Source organism: Triturus cristatus, chromosome 3_1 (genome assembly GCF_964204655.1).
Source record: "Triturus cristatus chromosome 3_1, aTriCri1.1, whole genome shotgun sequence".
Taxonomy (NCBI): domain Eukaryota; kingdom Metazoa; phylum Chordata; class Amphibia; order Caudata; family Salamandridae; genus Triturus; species Triturus cristatus.
In genome coordinates, this window is record NC_140583.1 from 799,483,032 (window position 1) to 799,506,694 (window position 23,663).

General features: G+C 42.4%; 1 long non-coding RNA gene across 1 annotated transcript in view; it reads left to right on the plus strand.

Annotated features, from left to right (window-relative positions):
- The window catches only part of LOC146861063 (uncharacterized), a 144,438-nt gene extending 130,345 nt beyond the window's left edge, over window positions 1-14,093 (plus strand). The window contains exon 3 of the long non-coding RNA XR_014979231.1: window positions 13,916-14,093. This is a non-coding gene — a long non-coding RNA (uncharacterized LOC146861063). The remainder of the gene's footprint in view (window positions 1-13,915) is intronic.
- The last annotated feature ends 9,570 nt before the right edge of the window (window positions 14,094-23,663 follow it).

Sequence of the window (23,663 nt, forward strand, 5' to 3'; positions counted from 1 at the left end):
CCCGATTTGAAAAATGTTTTGGTATAAATAGTGGCATAAAAGCAAGTAGCGAATCATACCCACATCTGTTTGTAACAAAATTAGTAGAAAATGCCCTGCCCCAAGTAAAGAATAGAGTATTAAAATTCGAGAGTACCTGGCAAGGTAACACTCCATCACAAATGTTACAAATGTTACAGTACCATCACAATAGAATTAGAGAGGAACAAGAACATGAACACAGACGCATGAAAGACACGAAAATGAAAATGTTAGTTTCTCAGACAGTCCCAGCTGAAGGACATAAAAAGGGTATGACACATTCCGGTGATTCAGCCGGACCTGTAAAAGGGACATGCAATTATTGTAAAAAGCCAGGTCATTACGTACACGATTGTCCAGTTTTGAAACATAATATCGCCATAGGTAAAACACAAGAAAGACCACGGCCACCTAGACAGGACCAGAATGAACAAGGAGCCCCGCAGCATGCACAGTCCATGCCAGCTCCACCACAGTCTGTACAGTTTGTGCCAGCTGCACCAGCGCTGCCTGTTGCTGCCACGCAAACCACGACACGACAACTGTACCAGACCGCACAGTATGACTATCCTGATTATCAACGATACGCATGAACCAGCCTAGAGAGGGAAGTTGACTTACCCCTTATCGAGATCCCTGTAGATCAAGAAGGACCTTATGTACATAGTGAATTGTTAGGCCAAGACAGAAAATTTTTACTCGATACAGGGGCAAGTCGAACAACCATAAAACGTAGTGAAGTTCCAGGGGCACCCCTCTCAGGCTCACAGAATATTTCCCTTGGTTTTTCAGGAAAACCTATTGTTAATGAAGTATCACAGCCTCTCCCACTTACGATAGGACCTTTGACCCGAACTACAGATTTATTACTTACTAAATCATGTCCAGAAAATCTGTTAGGAATAAAAACACTGAAAGCTCTAGGAGCCATAATATGTTGTTCCCCGGAAGGAGTAAGGTTGTTTTTACGTGATTTTAAAGGTCATTATGTGTCTAGAGACATGGATCCCCGACTGCAGACTTTACCTACACATCTATGGGCACAAGGCCCTACTGATGTTGGATGCATGAATATTACACCATATCGAGTCACATTAAAGGCAGGAGTGGTGCTACCACGAATGCGACAATACAAGTTACCACCAGATGCTGTAGTGGCTTTACTACAAATCATTGACGAGCTCATTGCCCAAGGAGTGGTTGTAGAAACCGACTCCAATATATGTAATTCACCAATAATTCCGATTCTTAAACGAACAGATCCAAAGGCCCCGCCAGTATATCGATTGGTTATTGATCTGCGCGAATTAAACAAATGCATTGTGCCACAATTTCCTGTGGTCCCAGATATCTCGTCATTACTGACAGCTATTGATTCCGAAGCGACATTCTTTACTGTAATCGATCTCAAGAATGCCTTTTTCAGCGTCCCAATAGATCCGGAAAGCCAATATTTGTTCGGATTTAGTTTAAATGGGCGTAGCTTTAAATTCTCACGCGCACCTCAAGGATTTACAGAAAGCCCCAGCATCTATAGCCAAGCACTGAAACGAGAACTTGGCAGTATCCACATGCCGGTTAACACTGCCTTACTTCAATACGTCGATGATCTGTTGATCACCGCGAGAAGTGAACCGGAATGTGAAAAAGCATCACTGACAGTTTTACAATTTCTAGCCGAAAAGGGGCACAAGGTGTCCCCTTCTAAGCTGCAATTCTGTGTCCAGCGAGTTATTTATCTTGGACACTCGCTGTCCAAGGAGGGAAGGCAGCTTACACCCGACCGCATTCAGTTAATAGCTAACATGCCAATACCTAAGACACAAAAGGAAGTACGGGCTTTCATAGGCCTCACTTCATACTGTAGACAGTGGATCCCTCAATATGCATTTCTAGCAAAACCACTCATTCAGTTGACAACACAGGAGGCAGCCACATCGACTGTTCTCCCTTGGACTCAGGAACATACACAAGCTTTTGAAAGCCTAAAGAAAGCTTTATGTCAAGCACCTGTTTTAGCAACGCCATGTTACAGAAAGCATTTTACACTCTTTGTTACAGAACGCGAAGGTACTGCCTTGTCAGTACTCACACAGGAACAAGCAGGAGCACACAAACCATGTGCTTATTTTTCTAGTACATTAGATCCCGTAGCTCAGGCTTTGCCTGCATGCCTAAAATCAGTGGCAGCGACAGCTTTAGCAATCAGACAAAGCGATGCCATAGTGTTAGGACATCCATTGACAGTTCAAGTACCACATGCAGTAGAGGTTCTTGTAAATAGAACGCAAACACAACACTTGACTATAGCGCGACTTACAGGGTACGAACTTACATTGTTTCAGCCACACATAGAAATCAGACGCTGTAACACATTGAATCCTGCCACATTTTTGCCAGTAACCGGAACAGACCCACTAGCCCATGACTGTATTGATGTTATTACAATCACGACGAAACCTAGACAAGACTTAACCGATGTCCCATTGTCAGATCCAGACCTGACATTGTATGTAGATGGTTCATGTATGAGAACAAATACAGGAGAGTTAGTGGCTGCTTACGCAGTCACAACAGATACTGAAGTCATTGAAACAAATCATATAAATATTTTGTCCGCTCAAGCAGCAGAGCTCGTCGCCCTGACACAAGCCTGTATTCAAGCCACAAATAAAAAAGTCAACATATACACTGATTCACGTTATGCATTCGGAGTTGTACATGACTTCGGCGTGCTGTGGCGAGAGAGAGGTTATTTAACTTCCCACGGTGCCCACATCCAGCACGGACCCCTCATTCATGCCTTATTAGATGCAATACATCTACCTACTGCAATATCAATTATGAAATGTAAGGCTCATACGAAGGTTACTGATATCATTTCTCAAGGCAATGATCTAGCCGACAGAACAGCTAAACAGACTGCTCAAACCCAAACATCCGACATGACAAAGACAATAGTCCCGATGCCGACACATTGTATGACAGTTAAAGATCCTACTTTTGACGTAATTGACATACAGACACATGCTACGCCAGACGAAATAAAGAAATGGACTGAATTAGGAGGGATCCAAACGGACCAAGGATGGATGATGAAGGAAAAGTCTGTGTGGTTCCTTCCTGATTCAATGGTCCAAGTTATAATTAACACTATACATAGTCCAGCACATCTAGGAGAAAAAGCTATGCTAGATAGCATTCAACACATTTGGTTCAATAAACATTTACGAGCAGCAGCCAAACAAAAGGTCCGTACCTGTATGATCTGTTGCCAGTTCAACCCAGGAAAAAGTGTTCCCGTAGAACAAGGTGGATTTCATCCTCCTAATCACCCTTTTGAAGTCCTCCAGATGGATTATATCCAGATGGAACGATGTCGAGGATTCAAATATGTTCTCGTAGTTGTCTGTGCTCTTTCCCGTTGGACGGAGGCATACCCGGTTTCAGATTACACTGCCCCGACTACTGCCAAACAGTTAGTTCGAGAATTCTTCCCACGCTACGGTTTACCACGTGTTGTTCACTCAGATAACGGCCAGCCGTTCTCATCCGAATTAATGAAACATGTTTCACTTTTGTTAGGTTATCAGTGGAAATTCCACTGTGTCCGACACCCTGAGGCAGCAGGTCTCGTAGAAAGACATAATCAGACCCTGAAAATTAGATTGTCCAAAATATGCAGGGAGAAAGGTGTCGACTGGGTAGTAGCACTACCAGTTGCACTCTTTTTCACAAGAATGGTAGCACACTCTCGAACAGGGCTATCCCCGTATGAGGTGATCTTCGGCAGATCACCAAATATGTGGGGGACGCCTATACCACGCAAAATAACTGATATTGACTGTAATATGCTGACAGATTACTTGGCTTCCTTGATGTCTGCACTACAATCTTGTCGTTCACAGGTAGCTGCAGCCTTTCCCGACAACACTGAGGTGAAACCCCATGACGTAATTCCGGGGGACCTCGTCCTTGTGAGGAATTTCGACCGAAAGACTCAGCTGGAACCCAGGTGGAAGACACCCAAGTTGGTCCTGCTGACCACAAGGACAGCCGTGAAGATCGAAGGCAGAAAGGGATGGATTCATTCAAGTCATATCAAGAAATTTCATGGACTAAAATCAGATGTGAATACCTCACCTCGTGTGTCTTCACCCATTGATTCAAAACTTCCTTTTGTGGAAAAAAGTGACTCTGAACATTATAAACTAAAATTAAGGCCTAGGCCGTCGGACGATTTGATTGTTTAAGTCCTCTCCTAGGTGAAGCGGTTGAATCTGTCTCCGACATGTATCGCCTAGACCTGAATCATGGACAGTCGCGAAAAATGATGAAACGACAGGCGTACTGTAAATCACTGCGTAGTCACTGCATAGTGACATTATTAATTTTGTTTTTCTTAAGTCTTTTAATAATTACTGCAAGTATATTGTTGCACATATATTACCCTATTGCCAGAAATGTTTACAATGTTACTGCTGAACATTCTTTTAGTGACTTACCCCCGCATGAATTGTCTTATAGACTTGCGCTGCGCAATAACACTTTCATTAGTATGTTACATCATTCCCATCAGACTAGTAATGCAACTAATTGTTGGGTGTGTGGCCGGCTCCCTCCCTATCAGAATTATGAAGGAGTCCTGCCTTTCTTTCCACATCCGTTTACACATAATGGCTCCTGTGGAGCATGGTTTAGTTTAATCAATTCCATAGACTCAGATACAGCCGTTTACCAAGACCAGTGGGTATGGGGAAATCTGAACCTAGTTTTATTCAAAATCTGTTACCCTGACAAGGAGGGTCGCCCCAAAGGAACAGGAACTGATCTAGAAAATGAAGTATATGGATTAGGTAACTTTACTCCTAATCTCATGGTTCTAAATGTCGAATCCGAAGTTGAACTAGTTTTACCAACCATGTCAGTATTCCCAGCGAAAGGTGAATTGTGTGTAAGAAAAGTTGGTTCCATACATATGGGCCATAGTAAATGCACTACTACAGTAGAATTCAGTGATCAAGGCAAATCTTCATTTAGAGCTTATCGCCATTCCTACTTTATATGTGGTAAGACTGCATATATGCGTCTACCCCTAGATTGGGATGGTACCTGCTACATCGCATTCCTTTTGCCACCTGTTTTCCTAGCTCCTCCTGATTATTATAGAAATATTCATTTAGTACACAACAGAGAGCGGAGAGATCTCCCAATTGTCGATTACACTGAAACAGCATGGGAAAAATACACAGATTTCAATAAAGGCATCTTTCCCTATATAGGTACTGTTACTAATAGTAAGCTGATACGTAGATTAACTAGAACCCTTGAAGCAGTAGTGAATGAAACTATTTCCGCTTTAGGCAATTTAACAGAAGAGCAGTCTGCTATGCGGATTGTTGTGCTTCAAAATCGTCTTGTCCTTGACGTCATCCTGGCTGATAGGGGCGGAGCTTGTAGGGTCATCGGATCAAGCTGTTGCATTTTCATACCAGAAAATTCGCCATCTGTATATAAAGCTATAACTCGCCTTCATAAGATTGTAAGCCAGATACACCAGAACCCAGGCACCTGGACTTGGTCCCGTTGGTTTTGGAGTATAATATCTACCCTTGGATGGAAGGTCCTATCTTTCCTAGGTATTGGCCTTCTCATACTATTCAGTTGCTGTCTATGTCTACAATGTGGACCAGCGATCTGTGGTCTGTGTGCCACATCGTGCATTCCACCACCAAGATCTCATTCGTCACGGAAGAAGAAAGAAGAACAAATGATGTTATATGAACAGATCAATGGCTTGATGAAGATTGATATCTCTTGACGGGCAAGTAGGGGACAAGGAGGGAATGTGGAAATATGGATTTTTCTGGTCAGTTATGTCCCCTATCTTGGACCCCAACGGTTCTATGTGCATGTTACCAGTACATGTATGTTTCCTCCAGTTCCAGTTATGAAGACGCAAACACATGTGCGTCCACCGTCAACATGTCCTCTGTCAGATCCGCCATGAATAGGCCGGATATTCCATTCCTAAGTATGAAAAGCCACCGGCTTTATATGGTTCACCTATGCCATTTTACAGTCCAGGCAAGTAGGCCCTGATTCTGTCATCGAACTCTTCTTGCCTTCTGCCTCTGAAAACTCCAGTCTGAGCCTGCATCTGTGACCATGAACTTTGTCTCATTCTCTGCGCGGCTCACGAAGCCTGACATCAGCCTATTCTCTGCCAAGAACTGTATTTCACCTTCAAGTTATCTGCTTCACCCCTTAGCCGATGCATTCCTGTCTAGTAGTTTAAATAAACATTCTTCCAGCTACCGAGCAATGGCTCGGCTTCTCTGTCTTTATGCAAGTAATTCATAGTCCTGTTACCATGGAATATTCCTACCCCCTCGCATTTAGTGTAGACACTTAGACGCTTGTACACGCACGCACAGTCAGTATAGAATAGATTCTGTCCGAGAGTCCTTCTTTTGTGGATAACATAGTTCTTTAAACATAGGATGTTAGATAGGATTTGGGATTAGGTTGACTTGACCCCCCGGACTTTTCGTCTCCACATGTAGAGCTAAATGTCAAGTCCCCTTCACCCCCTAGTTGCACGTCAATCACACGTCATGCTGCTGCGCGCGCATCTATGCCAAGTATTATCTTATAGATCCACCTATATATGACATCATAACCAATTATGTTCCTTTTTACTCCTTATTACACCCATTTTCGGTTACGCATATGAATCGTCATTTTCCTTATCAATTGTTACGCCTACTGTATTCGCTTCATTGTAATGTATGTACTATAAAAGTCATTTCTTGTCAATAAAGTATGTACTTCACTTCCTGAACCTCCGTGGTGATGGAACTTGGAGCAACCGATTATAATCGTTCATTGGAATAAAGCCCATTCCGAACCTCTGATACCACGGATTCTGCCTCTCATTTTACTGAGCTATATTTATTATGTTTCCGTATCAAATTAAGTCCCGGTAAAGAATTTTATTTACCACAGTTGCACCAACTGGAGTTAGAATAGTAATTGTTACCCCTCCGCTATCCAACACTTTCTCTACTGTTGCACTTACTGGAGTGGGAAAAGTAATTGTTACCCCTCCGCTTTCCAACACTTTCAATATTGTTGCACTCACTGGAGTTGGAATTGTAATTTTTACCCCGCCGCTATCCAACACTGTCCCTACGGTTGCTCTCACTGGAGTGGGAATAGTAATTTTCACCCCTCCGCTATCCAACACTTTCCCTACTGTTGCACTCCCTGAAGTTGGAATAGTACATTTAATTCCTCCGTTATCCAACACTTACCCTACTTTTGCACTCACAGGAGTGGGAATAGCTATTTGTACTCCTTTGCTATCCAGCACTACTGTTCCACTGATTGTATTGTGAAATTTAAGTTGAAATATTTTTTAATAGTTCTTAATGTTTTAATTTATTATAGATTTTTGTTTTTTATATTTTAAATCATTAATATATATTATTTGAAACTTTTAACATAAATTAAAAATAATAGTTTATTATATGTGGTAATGGTTAATAAAAAGAATTATAAATAAAAAATAATAGTTTATTACCTGTTTTAAAAATAATAGTTTAATTGTTTTAAAGTAAATATATATGTGGACATTTTTATGTTTGTGTGTTTATATTTTTTTTAAGTATATTTTATTAAAATGTATATTACATTAATTTTATTTTGTTAAAATTTTATTTAATATTTAATATATATTATTTTGTATTTATATAAAAGTCGATATTTTATACATCTATATTTTTAACATTGAAATTTTTTAGTCGAAATTTTTCTACTTACCTGTTTAAGTATAGGAGTCGATATTTTTGTTGTCTATATTTTTTACTCGATATTTTTTACAGGCCTTAGAAATTCCGCTTTCCCATTGGGAACATCAAATAGGTTCTGAAGTGCTCTTATACACATACTTGCTCCTGTACGCATGGGTAATAAAGGGGTCACCTGGCCAGCTTTGACTGGTTATACACCATTCCCTAACCTACAGGGTCTCAATGTTAATGAGCTACAGCATTTATACAGTAGTCTAGTTAGAATTAATAGACGTTTAACTCAATATGTTTTGCGCACCTTGAATGCTGTCCCAGCGAGGGCAGGCCTAGCAGGGTAACCGCAGTTGCCTGAAGTACCTACAATAAGTCCTGTGATTATTCATTCAATTATGGGGGAAATTCCAGCAAATCGGGGGAAATTCCAGCAAATCATGCGAAATTCCTTTTTGGATAGCCCAAAAAATAGGTCTGATTGAAACTGTGTTCCCCCTTGCGGGACCAGAAGACAGGCACAGGATATTCACTATGTGTTTACCCCATGTGATGGTCCCCGAAATAGATGAGTGTAACAGTTGGGGCACAGTCTTTGCTGCTGTCTCTACCATCACACATGGCACTCCAACCATGTCAGTAATGTCAGAGGTGTTAAAACAAATACAGAATGAACACTGGGCAGCAGCTGCCCTGGATTTGGGGATTAAATGAATGGGAAACTCTCCCATGGTCTCCTAGATGATTCTGTCTAACATTAAAGGCAAAGAATCTTCTCTGGCTATACGCCAGCGGCTCGCACAGGTTGCACCATTCATCCAGGAACGTGAGCCAACTATAATTATTGCTGAAGTGTATGTATACTTCTCTAGTACGCAGCAGTTTGGGAAAGAGACCCAGTAAACCACAGCTTATCAAACCTGGCTTTGACAAGAACATGGCCAAGCAGAACCCAGAGTTTGTTAAACAAAACGACGGGACAAGCGCAATCCTAAAGAAAAGGCAAGGTCTAGAGGAGGTTCTCTGCCACCGGGGCCCTCTGACAGATGCTATAATTTGTGTGATCGCACACAATTGAAAGCTCCTGATAGGTATCAGCATTCTGATTCTCGTCCTTCTCATTCCTTTCAGGACTCATCTGAGAAACACTATGAAAGAGGTCGGCATTCTGAATGCAGACAAGAAGAGTACCTGAAACCGAGAAAGGACTTGCAATGCTCATCTGACGTAAAGATAAAGGAGGAGGAGCAACCTCCTCAATTTAAAACACAATTTCAGAATAAGAAAGTTGCGGCTTTAACCGCAAAGTATGCCACAAACAATGAGACAGGCGCATAGCCCCTCCAGACAGATTGTATTGTAATAGTAATTGCATTTATATAGCGCTTACTACCCCTGACGAGGCGTCAAAGCGCTTTTCGGCGAGTAGCATGCTACTCCGGAACCCATAAAAGATTAGTGGTTAATTAGTAAAATATGAAAGTAATTTGAGCGTGGATATGTTAGTCAGTTATTTGGATTGAGAAGGATAGTGGAGGGATAGAACAGGGAAAGGTTTGCATTTATATGGTGCTTGCTACCCTAGATGGGGTGTTGAAGCACTTTTTCAGCTAGTAGCACGCTCTTTCGAAATCCATAAAGTGGTGAATTAGTGTAGTAAAAGTATGAAAGTGATTTGAGTGGTGGATATGTTAGTTATTTGAATTGAGAAGGTTAGTGGAGGGATATAGAAGGGAAAAAGGTTTGCATTTATATAGTGCTTGCTACCCCTGATGGAGTGTTGAACTGCTTTTGTGGCGAGTAGCTCGCTACTCTGGAACCCATACAGTGTTAGTGGTGAATTAGTATAGTGAAATAGGAAAGCAATTTGAGTAGTGGAGACAGTTATTTGAATTGAGAAGGATAGTGAAGGGATATAGAAGGGAAAAAGGTTTGCATTTATACTGTGCTTGCTACCCCTGATAGGGTGTTGACGTGCTTTTTCGGTGAGTAGCACGATACTCCGGAACCCATACAGGATTAATCATAAATTAGTAAAGTGAAATATGAATCTGATTTGGGTGGTGGACATTTTAGTCATTATTTAGATTGAAAAGGATAGTGGAGGGATAGAAGGGAATGCTTTATTATTAGGACATACAGATCGAGGGTGACATACAACACACTATTCGAGTAATATTATGGGAAAATGTAACATTATCATATGACATTCTTTAAGAGAAGGTCGATTGGCTCCCAGAGTTTGTACGTACATCCAGTTTGTACGCACATCCCCACAAGGTGAGGATTTTATCTTACCCAAATTTTTTGCGGGTGTCCCTGATGAGGTAAAACAAGCATATGCGCAGAATGAGCTCTTGAACTAGCCCCAGCTTTATATTGCAGTCATGTTGGCGGTGATAAGGATTCTCCTCATCATATCACGCCCAGCCTACAAGTGCAACTACACTACCCAATTAAACAGAATGCTAAAGCACCTGTTAGAGAAATACTCTCTCCATTAGGGTACCAGGGAGTAATTGAACCCTGTGTCTCTCAAAAGAATAATCCCCTTTTTCCTATCCTAAAACAGGATCTTTCCTATTGGATTGTCTTAGACTATGGACCTATGAATAGTCATACACACACATTTGCAATACAAAATACACACATTACAGCACTTATAAATATTATAGTCCATAAAAAATACACAACCTTGGATATTTCCAATATTTTTTTCTGCCAAAATATAGCATCTGAAAGCAGAGACTGGACTGCCTTCTCAGCGCTGAGCTTTCAGCTTCGCGTTTCCAGACTCCCCATGGGGTACAAGAAAAGTCCAGGACTGTTTGCTGCCCTCATTGTCAATTGTACATGATATTGACCCAGACGCGTTGCCCTAGCAGAAGGTATCTACCTGACGGACAATGACTTCAACACACATTTGGCCAGAGTAGATCACATTATATATTGGGATTTATCAAATCTGGGTATAAGTTCAATCTTAAGAGATCTAGGTGCCGATTCCGATCCGTTAAAAATATTCCCCGTACGAATCGTATCTGGATTTTTTTACGTACGAATCGTACAAGTCCCGTACAAACTGGCAAGTACGATTCGTATGTTAAAAAATCCATACGAATCGCATTGGGAAAATTCCCCGACACGTCCTCGGGTCGGAAAAAGTGTCCGACACGTCCCCGGACAGTTTTACGTACGAATCGGGAAACTGAAGTCCGAGCGCGCAAGTACGATCCGTCCCGTCCGTCCGAATGCACAACCGTATGGAAAAAACACCGTACAGAGCGAACTCCCATTGCAACCATGGAGACGTCCAAAAATGTGCCCGCATACGCGCCGAACACACCCCCAGCCCACCCCCCCAAGTACGCGCCGTACCCCCAGCCCCCCCATGTATGTGCCATACCCCCAGCCCCCCCATGTACGCGCTGTACCCCCATCCCACCCCCGTAGGCACGGAGCGTACCCCCACCCCGTGTAGGTACGGAGCGTACCCCCACCCCACCCCCGTAGGCACGGAGCGTACCCCCACCCCCCGTAGGTACGGAGCGTACCCCCACCCCCTGTAGGTACGGAGCATACCCCCACCCCACCCCCATAGGCACGGAGCGTACCCCCACCCCCGAAGGTACGGAGCGTACCCCCACCCCACCCCCGTAGGCACGGAGCGTACCCCCACCCCCCGTACCTACGGAGGGTGGGGGTACGCACCGTACCTACGAGGGGTGGGGGTACGCACCATGCCTACGGGGGGTGGGAGTACGCACCGTACCTACGGGGGGTGGGGGTACGCACCGTACCTACGGGGGTGGGGGTATGGTGCGGACATGTAGGGATGGGGGTACGGTGCGTACCGGGCCCCCTTTTCGCCGTGCATCGTGGCATACTTGGCTTTTCCGGCACTTTTTGGGTCCCGTAAAAATATTGCTGTGCGAAGTGCTGTGGGTACGAATCGTACTCGCTGGTCCGTAAAACGCTGCCTGACTCCGTGCGAATGTCGCGTACACGGTGTCCCAGATCGGAATTGCGGGTATATTTTAGCCGGTCGGTGTTTTTTACGATTCGTACGGAAATGGTGTTTCTGTACGAATCGTACTTGCGGGTTTGTAAGGTGGTTTTCCCGGGTACGAGTCGGACGGAGAAAACGCTCCGTCTGACGATTCGTACCCGGTTTTTCCAGGATCGGAATCGGCCCCCTAATATAGTATTTCTAAGTGTCCTATTTCTAGGATGCAAACTTACCCAGGATGGAAAAAGCATTGCACCACACTTTCTAAGAAAGTGTGCTTTACTGCAACCACCAAATACCCTTAGGAAACTACAATCCTTATCAGAATTCCTTAATTTTGACAGAACACACATACCGGATTATGCACTACATGCTAAAACATTATATACATTAATCCATCCAATTTTTCCAGTTCCAATTCGGTATCAGAGCATACAGACATACTCGCATTATTACAATCTGACCTGTTTGCAACACTTACATACAACTGTAAATTCTACTAACCTGGTCATCCCTATAGTGGCAGGGCTGTTGGCTTTACATATGTCACCTTTGATGAAGTGAAACAGAGCAGATTGCCTATAAATCAAATTGATATTTGAATGCCGAAATGAGTTTTGCATCCACTGAAAAAATATTGACTGCAGTGCAGAAGGCTATACTAAAAAAAGGCTGCTTACCCCAGGGAAACGCAACATTGTCGTCACTCCTATTGCAGCCCTGGAGGCTGTCTTGAAAGCAAGCATTCCTAATGTTAAAGATCTCCATCCTAGATAGAATCAGTGGGCAACATCTTTAACAGCTGTTGATGCAGACTTTGTGTTTGACCCGGTTTTACAGACACAATAGTTTCTTCAATACGAGCCCAGCAATCTTTTGCTTCTTGAGCAGGATAAATGTTATTTATACAGATTGTTCAGCCCAGCCTGTTAATGATACTAAGCACCAATATTGTGCGGCATGCACCACTGTTCTTGGTGTAATGTTGGATGGAAAATGCCAACTACAAAAAGTCTGCACACAGTTCTTAGGAGACTGCACTGCGCAGTTGGCTGAACGAAACTTTTAATTTATGCACTAGAACATACAGATCCTGAATTCCCCACACAAGTAGTGTGTGATTCTTGTTATTGTGTTCAGTCTTCTAATGACAATTTTCACTGTTGGCGCCGAAATTGATTCAAAGACTCTAAGATCAACACTATAAAGCATAAAACGTTTTGGGTAAAAGTCACAGACCCTAAAGATAGGTTGCCACAGACTCATGTAATTCATACATTGTGTCATCAGCATGTGGGACCACACGTTGTAGGGAATTCCTTGGCTGATGAAGTGACCAAATCTTCAGTTGTGAGTGCAACAGCTACTGCGATTACCCATTCTGATATGATGGTTGATGACAATATATTAGCTGCCATTGTTGCTAAATGTAACAACTCCTCTTTGCCTAATGGCTTTCTAGATAAATATATATAACATTTAAGTGAACATGTGAAATGTTATTTTTTGTGACATTACTTGGCACGCCCACCGCAGACACACCTGTTGATTTCAAACAAACCTTTCGGTTGCAAGTTTTTGGACCATTGTGGTCCTCTTAATTCGGATGTAGTGTCTAAATTTCCTGTTCAAGGTTCCTCTGGGTATGACTACAATGTTCGGCTGAAGCTTGCACTATTGTTAAAGATTTGTAAATCTGTATCAGAACAAATGCACGCACTACATTCCACTCGGACCAGGGCCCTGCTTTCATCTCACAAGTGTATAGGGATACTATGGCTTCCGTGGGTGTAGAGGTGCGTTATTTTTCTCCCTACCCTCCTGAAGGAAATTTGGTTGTGGAGAGGATGAACCTTGACTTAAAGCAATCCTTAATAGCAAGAGTATTAGCTACAGGAAGAAGTTTGATTCGTCACTTATATGAGGTGCAAAGGGCTCTCAATAATCTCTCTAAACTATCTCTGGGTGATCGGACCCTATACTTTGTGGCATCAAAATGTATGTTCAAGACCTTGACTGTCTAGACATTGTGGCAGTGGCCTCACCCTTAGAAGTAAATGTTACTTGTGCTGTCTCACAGGACTTACAAAACTTCTGCGACGCCTCATCCATTGAGCAGTGGAAGACGTCTGACTCTGTCGGAATCCAGGAGCAACCAACACTTTCCGGCTGGATTCCACAATTTGGGGCTTTCATTCATGAAAGGTTGCTGTAAGGAAGGAATTTGGCCCATCTTAGCGAGTATCGGTGCCAGTCCTTGGCATTCAAGGTACAAGAACTGTAATGTTGCCACTGCTTGCTGAACAATTGTTTTGTCTCCATTGATCACATCAAGTTGCATCATGTGGCCGATTCAAAATAATAGGCTACACAGAGTCTTTGCTAGTTCCTTAACTCCTCTGCCTACCGTACAGGAAATTCCTCTACAGCTTGTAAGCAACAACAAAGCTGTTTCTCCCCAGGTTGGGGGGGGGGGGGGGCGGTGGAGAATGAACTTCCGTTACTTCCTGATACCGCTCTAAATGCCAGCCATACGATGGATGTGAGTACTGTACTTACTACTGCATCTCCTGCAGATGATGTCGTTTATACTGATCCAACCCCTTGTGGAGTCCCCCAGTTCTCTTACTTTACCTGTGACTCCTGTTTTTCAACAAATTGCTCTGGATATCTTGTTGTAACAGATGATTTCGCATCCAACTCCTTTGATAGTTCTATCTACACTCCGCCTACACGGGCCTGTGTTTTTTTTCATGGCTAAAGCGCACTTATCTGGTCCCTCCTTGGATATATGCTGGGATAACACTTACCTTGGTATTTCTATTTTTTAAAATTGGATTTGTGTGTTTTTTCCTACTGATAAATGGCCATTACCTTCCAGAACACTCTGCCACAGAAGTGGCTGATGAAGTTTTGATGCCTTACCCATCTTCCCATAAACTGAAAAGAGACCCATCCCTTGTGAACATTTCGGCTGTCCCAGTAACTGATGGAATTGTTTGGTATAAGGTCCCCTGTTGTTTCTTCGGCCCTACAGAAATACTGCAGATTCCTTATGTCTTTAAGGTTTCTATGGGGATGTTATTGTACCTGGGTTACATTATGATGATTCGGATCTTGATCCTGTAAACTCCATGCTCTCAGAATTGGAACATTACACTGTTTTTGAAAGTGAGGACCTATATCTGAATTCTGCTAATTATTGTGAAATGTTCTGTTATCATTATGGACATCACTAATTACATCGCGCTAGTGTTCAACGAACAATTTTTTATTACACACAATGGGAACACTTTCCAACTCCTGCACACAAGAGCTCAAAAACATATAGTAATAAATTTACATATTTTTCTGGACATTAAGCATAAGACTGGAAATCCTTTTATTTTAAACTTGTCCCTACATACACCAGCAAAGGAATACATGCTGACACAAACTAAGCTAATATATGCAGATTTGTATGTCAAACAGTTATCCTTAAAAGTATATGAATATTGGAAGGATACCATTGACATGAAATCAATTTGGCTACCTAACATTCGCAAGTTCAGGGAACGGACAATTTATTTAGAGGCTAAGTAATCCTAAAACAAATGTTTTTTCTAAATTACACAGCTCAACAGACTACTTGTCTAGAAATGATAAAATTAATTGCATGAATTCTCCCAACATTCCTTCGACTGCCTGATTTGATAATTGGCAACATTGAACAAATGACACTGAAGAACAGGTCAATAGTATGATGCAGAATGGTGCATTTAGCACCACACTTTCAGGTTAAAACTGGTGGTTATTGTAGCCAATGGACCCAAATGATTGTTATGCTTGTTTTTTTTAATTCCATACTGGGGTTCACGGCAAGCAGATCCGACCATTGTTATTCCCATGCACAACACTCAGGCATAGCCAGCACCTACTCAGAAGGGAAACTGTGCCAGCAATGGTTGGAACATGCCACACTGTCTGCAGTAAAACACCATCTTTTCCTCCTGTCCGAAGACATGGACTTATCTGATTTCTTGCTGGGACCTAAGTACCTGTATTCTAAAAGATTTGTTTATGCAACTTACATGAAATTTGGAAATTTTCACAAATGCAAGCATCTGCATGTTTAAGTCAAATTGATCAAGATAATTTGAATAAAGTACTTTCTGTTGTTGATAATATCTTTAATGCGTTGTCTTCTCGCATTTACAGTTTAAATAACATTGTGTTGTCTGTTATTGATATGCAAAATGACATGCATTTTTTATACCATAGTCAAAGTCAGCCTAGCTCTATTATGCAGTTTAGTTGATTACTTCAGGTCCTCAAGAATGACCCTGTCCCCTGGCTTTACCTTAATTCGACACAGCTATTCTTGCCATTTAATCTGACACGAAAACAGTGACTTAAGGCTAAAGAAGTGCCAAATACACAATGTTACATATCGAGACTTAGGACAGTTGCCCTTTACAGTAGCTGAAACACCCTTTGCTGTTTGGTTAATTCACTGCGTAATATCTATGCCAATTTTCACATTCAAATTCACATCTTGCATGAAACATTTCCTGGTGGGTACATGTGAGGCCCTGAGAGGAAACTTTATTCATGAATTGTGGACACTCCCTTTCGACTACCGATGTGAGCAAGCCAACAGTAAGGCATTCCTTTCTGGAAAGGAGTGCGACTCATCCGTTGGCCACCCACTTTTTTGTTAATACGTTTTAGATCACTGGGCATGTATCACTTCAGTAGCGAATTTGGCCTGTTTTCTAAAAGGAATTTCAGCCCCTTCCATTCTCTCACTCATCACTGCCCTGGCCAATAGAAGTTTATTTAATGTTAAGTGATCATGACTGTTATGGAATGAGGGCCAGGATCCTATATGTCCTGTCTGTTTCCCAGATAGTGACCTGCTGCAATAATGTCCTTTTCCTACCCACACTTGTAGTTTCTGATAGTTCGTTGTGGCCTTCAATTTCAACTTTGAAGGCAGATATTAACACACTAAGCCGACTCAACGCCTTATTGTTTCAGAAAGATATGGCATTAACGTCTGCCCATGAAACATTTGAACTTCAGGTTGCAAGGACGTCTAGTGAAATACAGTCCATTTTAAGCATAAATCTCCCACAGCATTTTGGTGAGAGTGTGCATCGCATCTTTAATTCTTCCAACTCTGCCGGTATTGCGCACTTATTCAAAACAATTGGAATTGGCCTGGTCAGTACCTTTTAGAAAATCTTCGTATGAATACCGGCCTTTATACATTCTTTGTTTCCAGTGTTTGGGGGGGCATACCTATGTTATAATTACTTATTTGCTCCTCAATGGATGTTCCATTTTGAAGGCCACTGGTAATGGAACTACCACAGGTTCAGCTATGCCGTGAGCGCATGAAAAGACTCTTTGAAGTCCCTTTTCTCCTGGATCTTAACATTGACTGGTCATTCTCATTCCAACCTGCCTGGTTCACTTTCATACAGCCCGTGTTTCATTGCTTCTGGTGTCCCTTCGAGTGGGCACTTGACATCTACCTTGCGCAGGAGTTGCCTGTGCCTACAGAGATGAGCCTGTTGATGAGTCCAAAAACGACCCATTTTCGAAGTTGTCCCACAAACTTGCAGCTACTTTAAGATGCATGGTTTGAGTGGCTCACTTTTGGGGACATTGGTGCTTATGCACCATGATTGCCACACTTCAGTTCTAATAATACAGATGCAGGATTACAGACTACTTCCTCAGCATCGGCTGATAATGAGGATCATGTCTGCTCATTGAAGTTTTTGAATGGGGCTCCTCAGGACTCATCATCTGCTGATATTAAATCCGTATGGATTCACTTAACATTGATCCTGTGGAATAACCCATGGGTGCCCCGTCCTCAACCTGATTTTTTGGCCACGCCCTTTCAGCATTTTTTATTTTATTCCATATAATACTTATATATTTGTTCATTATGCTACTTAGCATTGCATTTAAATTTGCTTAGCTTTTGTCATTTATTATTTTGTTAGTCGCTGAGTTACTTTCCCGACCAAAGAGGGGGTATGGTGATGTCCCTTTTGGACAAACCTTGGTTCTCCCTTAGTTTAGCGTACTAGGGGCCAGATGTACAACTGTTTTTTGCAGTCGCAAAGGGGTTTTAGGCCTGTTTGCGACCGCAAAAAACGTGTGGCCCATGTACCAACCCTAGTCTACGAGTCACTAATCAATTAGCCACCCGCATAATAGGGTTAGCGACTCGCTATTAGGAAGCGACGTTCCAAGGGCATCCCTTCCTAAAAGCGACTCCAAAACCAATGTACGAAGGTTTTGCAACCGCAATTGTGGCCGCAATACACTCGCAGTTTACCACCCTTCTCAGAAGGGTGGTAAGGCACCCGCAAACGGGAAGGGAATCCATGCGCAATTTCTTTTTTAGGGCAGGCAGTGGTGAAAGCTTAATTTTTATTTTTTAAATGCATTTCGTTATCCCCTAGAAAAACGGGCTACATTTTCTTTTTAAACTGCTTTATTTAAAAGCAGTCCTAGAGATGGTGGTCTGCTGACCCCAGCAGGCCACTATTCCTGGGAGTGCTAGCCATTGCCAATGGGATCGCAAATTGCGACTGCCTCATTAATATTCATGAGGCATGCAATTTGCGACCCCATTGGGAATCGCAAACACTGTCTCAGACACTGTTGTACATAGCATTTTGTGACTCTTTGAGACTCACAAAATGCTATGGTCGTACATCTGGCCCTAGATGTTTTTGACTTCTGTGTGCACGGCCGCACAGAACACTTTTGTTTTTGTGAATTTGTTTTACAAATACGCTGTACATGTTGTTTTGTTATTAAGTGACTCTTCTTGGGATTTCGTCTGCACATCTCGTACAATGGCATTTCAAATACATAACACCATGTTGTATTGTTTTCTGCTCAGTCAGCAACAGCTCCTTACATTTTAGACATAACACAGTAGCCCAACTGCAGCTTTGTTACTCAATAGTTTTATCATATAAGCTGTATTTTGACCCCTGGTGGGCTGAGAGGAGAATTCCAGCAGAGAGACGTGTTCTGAAACGAACGCACGGCAGGTATGGGTTCCTTTGCTAATCCCAGAAATCATGAATATATTGCTTTGCTTACATAGTAAGAATAGGTTTAGGCAGTTAGATAATTTGGCATGTTAGGTTGTTCATTGTTTACCGTCTGCTACTAATGTTGATTATTTTGCTCAGCTGTATTTGTCTACTCATCCCAGCACACCTGCTTCATAATAGACTACGATAGTTTCAATAAATGTATTGTAAAAACTTTCATTGTCTCTTTCCTTTGTATACTTATGGCATGCATGAGTGAGATATGAAAGGTGATAATCTGTTTTCAGGGTTCCCTTGGGGAGTAGAGTTTTATGTTCTAGGTTTGCCAAAATCACCTGCTACTCTGGGATGCTTGGGAGTTCAGGCAAGGCACTATGAGCAGATTTGGGTTGCCAGGTACTGACGTGGTCGAGAGACACAGTCCCTACATTCTGAGGTCCTGACATCCCAAGGCACAGTTCTGTTTACCAGCAGAATCCCTGCAACGGGTAAGTCACCACTAATAGAGAGGTGCCTGGCTGGAGTTCCCTGAGCAATGTAAAGTTGGATAAAGCCAGAGGGATAGAAATGGATGGTAGGGGAGAAGAATGTGCTTGTTGGGACAAACCCTAAATGTAGATGTAATCCTTCATAATGCGCATTAGGGAGGGAATTTAACTATATGAGAAAGGAATTAATGTTTTTCTATGAAAAAATAGAACAAATGAGGAGTGTGATCCAAACAGCATGCGTAAGCCCATTAAACAAATTTGAAGATTTATAATCCAGGACCCTGAACTTGCTGTAGCTAAATCTGAGGGAATGATTGAAACAAATGCTTGCAATATCACTAAATTCCCAAAAAAAGGAAACCACATTTCTGATAGGAGGAATATTGTGCTCATTAATGGAGTTCCTGAGGCTGCTAAAGGGAGAAATACAAGTACATTTAATGTTGAATGTTATGAGTGAGGGACACCCCATGAGTTAGATATAGAAGACTTACAGAAATCCCTCCAAGCAGAATCCAGCTGGAGTAAAACCTTGAAAAATGTAAGTGAATTCTCTAGCCTACATTGTTAAAGCAAAGCTTTGTGTACAGCACGTATTACTAAGAAGCTACAAGGATTAATATATATATGTGTGTGTGTGTGTATGTGTGTGTGTGTGTGTGTGTGTGTGTGTGTGTGAATACATATATGTGTGTGTGTGTATATATATATGTGTGTGTGTGGCAAAAACAAAACCGCCCCTCTCCTTTGCTCTCTGCAGTGTGGGTGCACCGATTGCGCGGGCGATAGCGCAATTCCTTATTCCACAACACCACGTCTCCAGAAAAGAACGTGCGGCGCACTCAGGCTCAGTCAAAAGAAATTCTTGCTTTATTTGTTGTTCTCCGTGAAAAATAACATCTCAGTGAAGACTAACACACGCGTTCCGGCACCCTGGCCTTCGTCAGTGTTAGTTTGCTGTGTTCAAAAATCACATTTAAATAATACATTGTCCCATTGGACGAAAAGGCTAACGGGCAAAGTCGACAGAGGACTTAACATATGGTTTCCCAAAGTCACCGTAACCACAGCGGCCATATTGGAATTGCCAATAGGTCGCAAAATCATAATGTCAATTTACTAAAAAACCAAATATAAAGACACATAATATCATACCGTGTCATTTGAGCAAAATGCAAGAATGATAATTATTGGCAAAAGGAAAAAGACAATTCATATGCATTACAATCACCGAAGCATAATTGTGTCCATTTGGTAAAATGCATTGGCATCAACAACTCTCTAAATCAATTTGTTACAGGCACTGCTGTATTGCTTGTAAACAGAGTGAAATATTTAGCAATTCATAAGGAAAATATTTACTTTTTCAACAGATCCACTCCGTTCAAGATAGAATCACCTTCTTTCAAAATTGAGCCCTTAGATGGGCAATAATCAAACCCCAACTAGAATACAGACTGTACCAATGTGTGTGCTGCATTGAAAATCTAATCCACCTAACTCAAATGAGCAAGGGACGAAGGGAGTGAGAGGTGTCCACCAAATTAACCTATGTTACCATGTGCATGCAATTGCATCCTATCACCTAGAGGAAGATAGATGGGAACTTGAAGTCCTATGAACTTCAACCAATGAAGGACCATAGTTCTTCCTCCATATTGAGGCCCCCAGGGGTACGTGTCTGTAGTTCAATAATGAAACGCGCCTCCAATTGGCGCAACTCCTTAACCCTATCTCCTCCTCTTTCGGTAATGGGGACATGGTCCAAACAAAAGTAACTGAGTTTATCACTGCGGGATTCGTGCTTCTCTGCAAAATGCCTGGCTACGGGGTAAGCTGTGTCATGGTTGGTAATTGCCCGTGTGTGTTCCAATACTCGTTTCTTGGCGGGATGGATGGTACTTCCAATGTATTGGAGACCACACGGGCAAATCAAGCAATAAATTACAAAACTGGTGTTACAGTTGAGGAATTTATTGATGGCACGAGTTCCTTTCCTACCTGGAACAGTATATTCCTTGACCTTTTTGCTGTTTTTGCACGCCTTGCATGAGGCGCATGGGTAAAAGCCAATTGGAGTATTTTTAGGAACCTTATCAGAAAAGTGACTGCGTACCAGCAAGTCTTTTAACGACTTGCTTTTGCGGTAAGTAACCTCAGGCTTCTCTGGTGTGTCTTGACCAATAATGTTATCGGTCTGCAGTATTTTCCAGTTCCTCTCTACCAACCTCCTTATAATCCCAGCCTTCGTTGAAAAGCCTAGTATGAGTCGTGGACTATCCGACTTATCTTCTACTTGGAGCTTCCTAGATTCATCCGAGCCGAGAAGAGAATTCCTTTCAATTGCCTGTACTTTAAGGGCTGTTTCACTGAGGACACTATTGGTGTAACCTCTTTGTCTAAATCTACTAAGCGACTCGCTAGCTGCCTGGGTATAATCCATGGGGAGTGTGCAATTTCTTTTAAGGCGCAACAACTCCCAATAAGGAATACTGTGGATAAGTGACCGTGGATGTTGACTCATAAACTGCAGAACTGAATTCCCTGCGGTGGGCTTACGGTACAGTTTAGTACATATTTTGCCGTCCGCTACAAAAACTGAGAGGTCTAGGAAGGGTACTTCAATCTTACTCATGTAGCTGGTTAAACGTAGATTGAGGGTATTGGCATTCAGAATATTAATATATTCTGTTGCTTCCTCGGATGTGCCCTTCCAAACGATGAACAGGTCGTCGATGTAACGTACCCATAGGGCAATTTTCTCCACCCATACATCGTTGTCCTCTGACCAGGCCACGTGCTTCTCCCACCAGCCCACGAACAAGTTCGCGTAGCTGGGGGCGAAGCACGTGCCCATCGCGGTACCTTGAGTCTGCAGGTATAGCTGCCCACCAAACAGAAAAATATTGTTTCACAAGCAAAATTCGGCAAATTCAAGTAGCATATTGTTGTGCAAATACTGGAGCGCTACCAACCCATCAGTGTGTGCAATGCAAGTGTATAGACTGGTTATGTCCATGGTAATAAGAACAAAGTCCGGTTCCCACTGTATCTCCTGAATACGTTTGGTGAAGTCTGTAGTGTCTTGGACATAGGAACTCAAATCTCTAACAAGTGGAAACAGAAAATAATCTACATAGATGGACACTTTTTTGAGCAGGCTTTCTTTGCTTGAAACTATAGGTCGTCCTGGTGGCTTCTGGGTGTCCTTATGGATTTTTGGTAAATGGTAAAATGTCGGTAGAACAGGGCTGTCCACTTTTAGAAACTGAAATTCATCTTCCTCCAGGATGCCACTGTTTCTCCATTTGTCAAGCAAATTATAGAATACTAACACACTGGTGTTGTACCTCTCCCTTTGAATTTTCACATAGCTGGCTGTATCACCAAGAAGACGTAATGCTTCCCCTCGATAAAGATCCTTGGACATCACCACCACATTACCGCCCTTATTGGACTGTTTGATGATGATGTCGGTATCCTCTTTGAGGGACTTGACTGCTGCCCATTGGGCTTTGGATAAATTGAAGAAACGTTTGTTTTTAAATTGTCGTTGCTTATCCTGTATCCTCAATTTGTTAACATCCTTAATCACAGAATCATGAAAACAGTCAATTGCATCAAAGGGCATTTTAGGTATGAACCTAGATTTCTTTTTAAATTTGCTTTTGCCGCTGGTTTGGTCGATACCCAGGTGTGAGTGTTCTTCTTGCTCCATTGTTGTCGTGTCCATTTGCAGATCATGCAGAACTTGGAGTGCCTCAGAGTCATGTCCCGTAAGTTGATCCATTATCAAATGTGTTGAAGTGGGGGAAGGCAAAGTAGGACGTAGTTTAAAAGTTTTTTGCAACTTCAATTTGCGTACAAAACAATAAAGATCGATCCGTGTTTGCACATAGTCCCATTCCGAAGTTGGGCAGAACGTGAGACCCATCTCGAGTACACCAATTTCATCTTTAGTCAATGTTCTCGTAGAGAGATTAATTACTGTTTGTTTATCTACTTCCTATTGATTCCACGTTTGCCCCTTGTTGCCCGGGGTGCTCCACCCCCTCTTGTGGTTCTTGCCCCCTCTCCTGGTTTTCCGGCGTTTCGGTCTGGGGGTTTCGCTCTTTGCGGGTACCTCCTCCATGATTCTTTCATGATCTCGTATTCCCTGGGAAAATCTGGCTCCTTATTACCACTGGCTCCTTGGTCCATCGGAGTACTTTCTGTCTCTGATTGATCAGTTTCAATCTCGGATTCCGATGTGTCTCTTTGAGCCAGT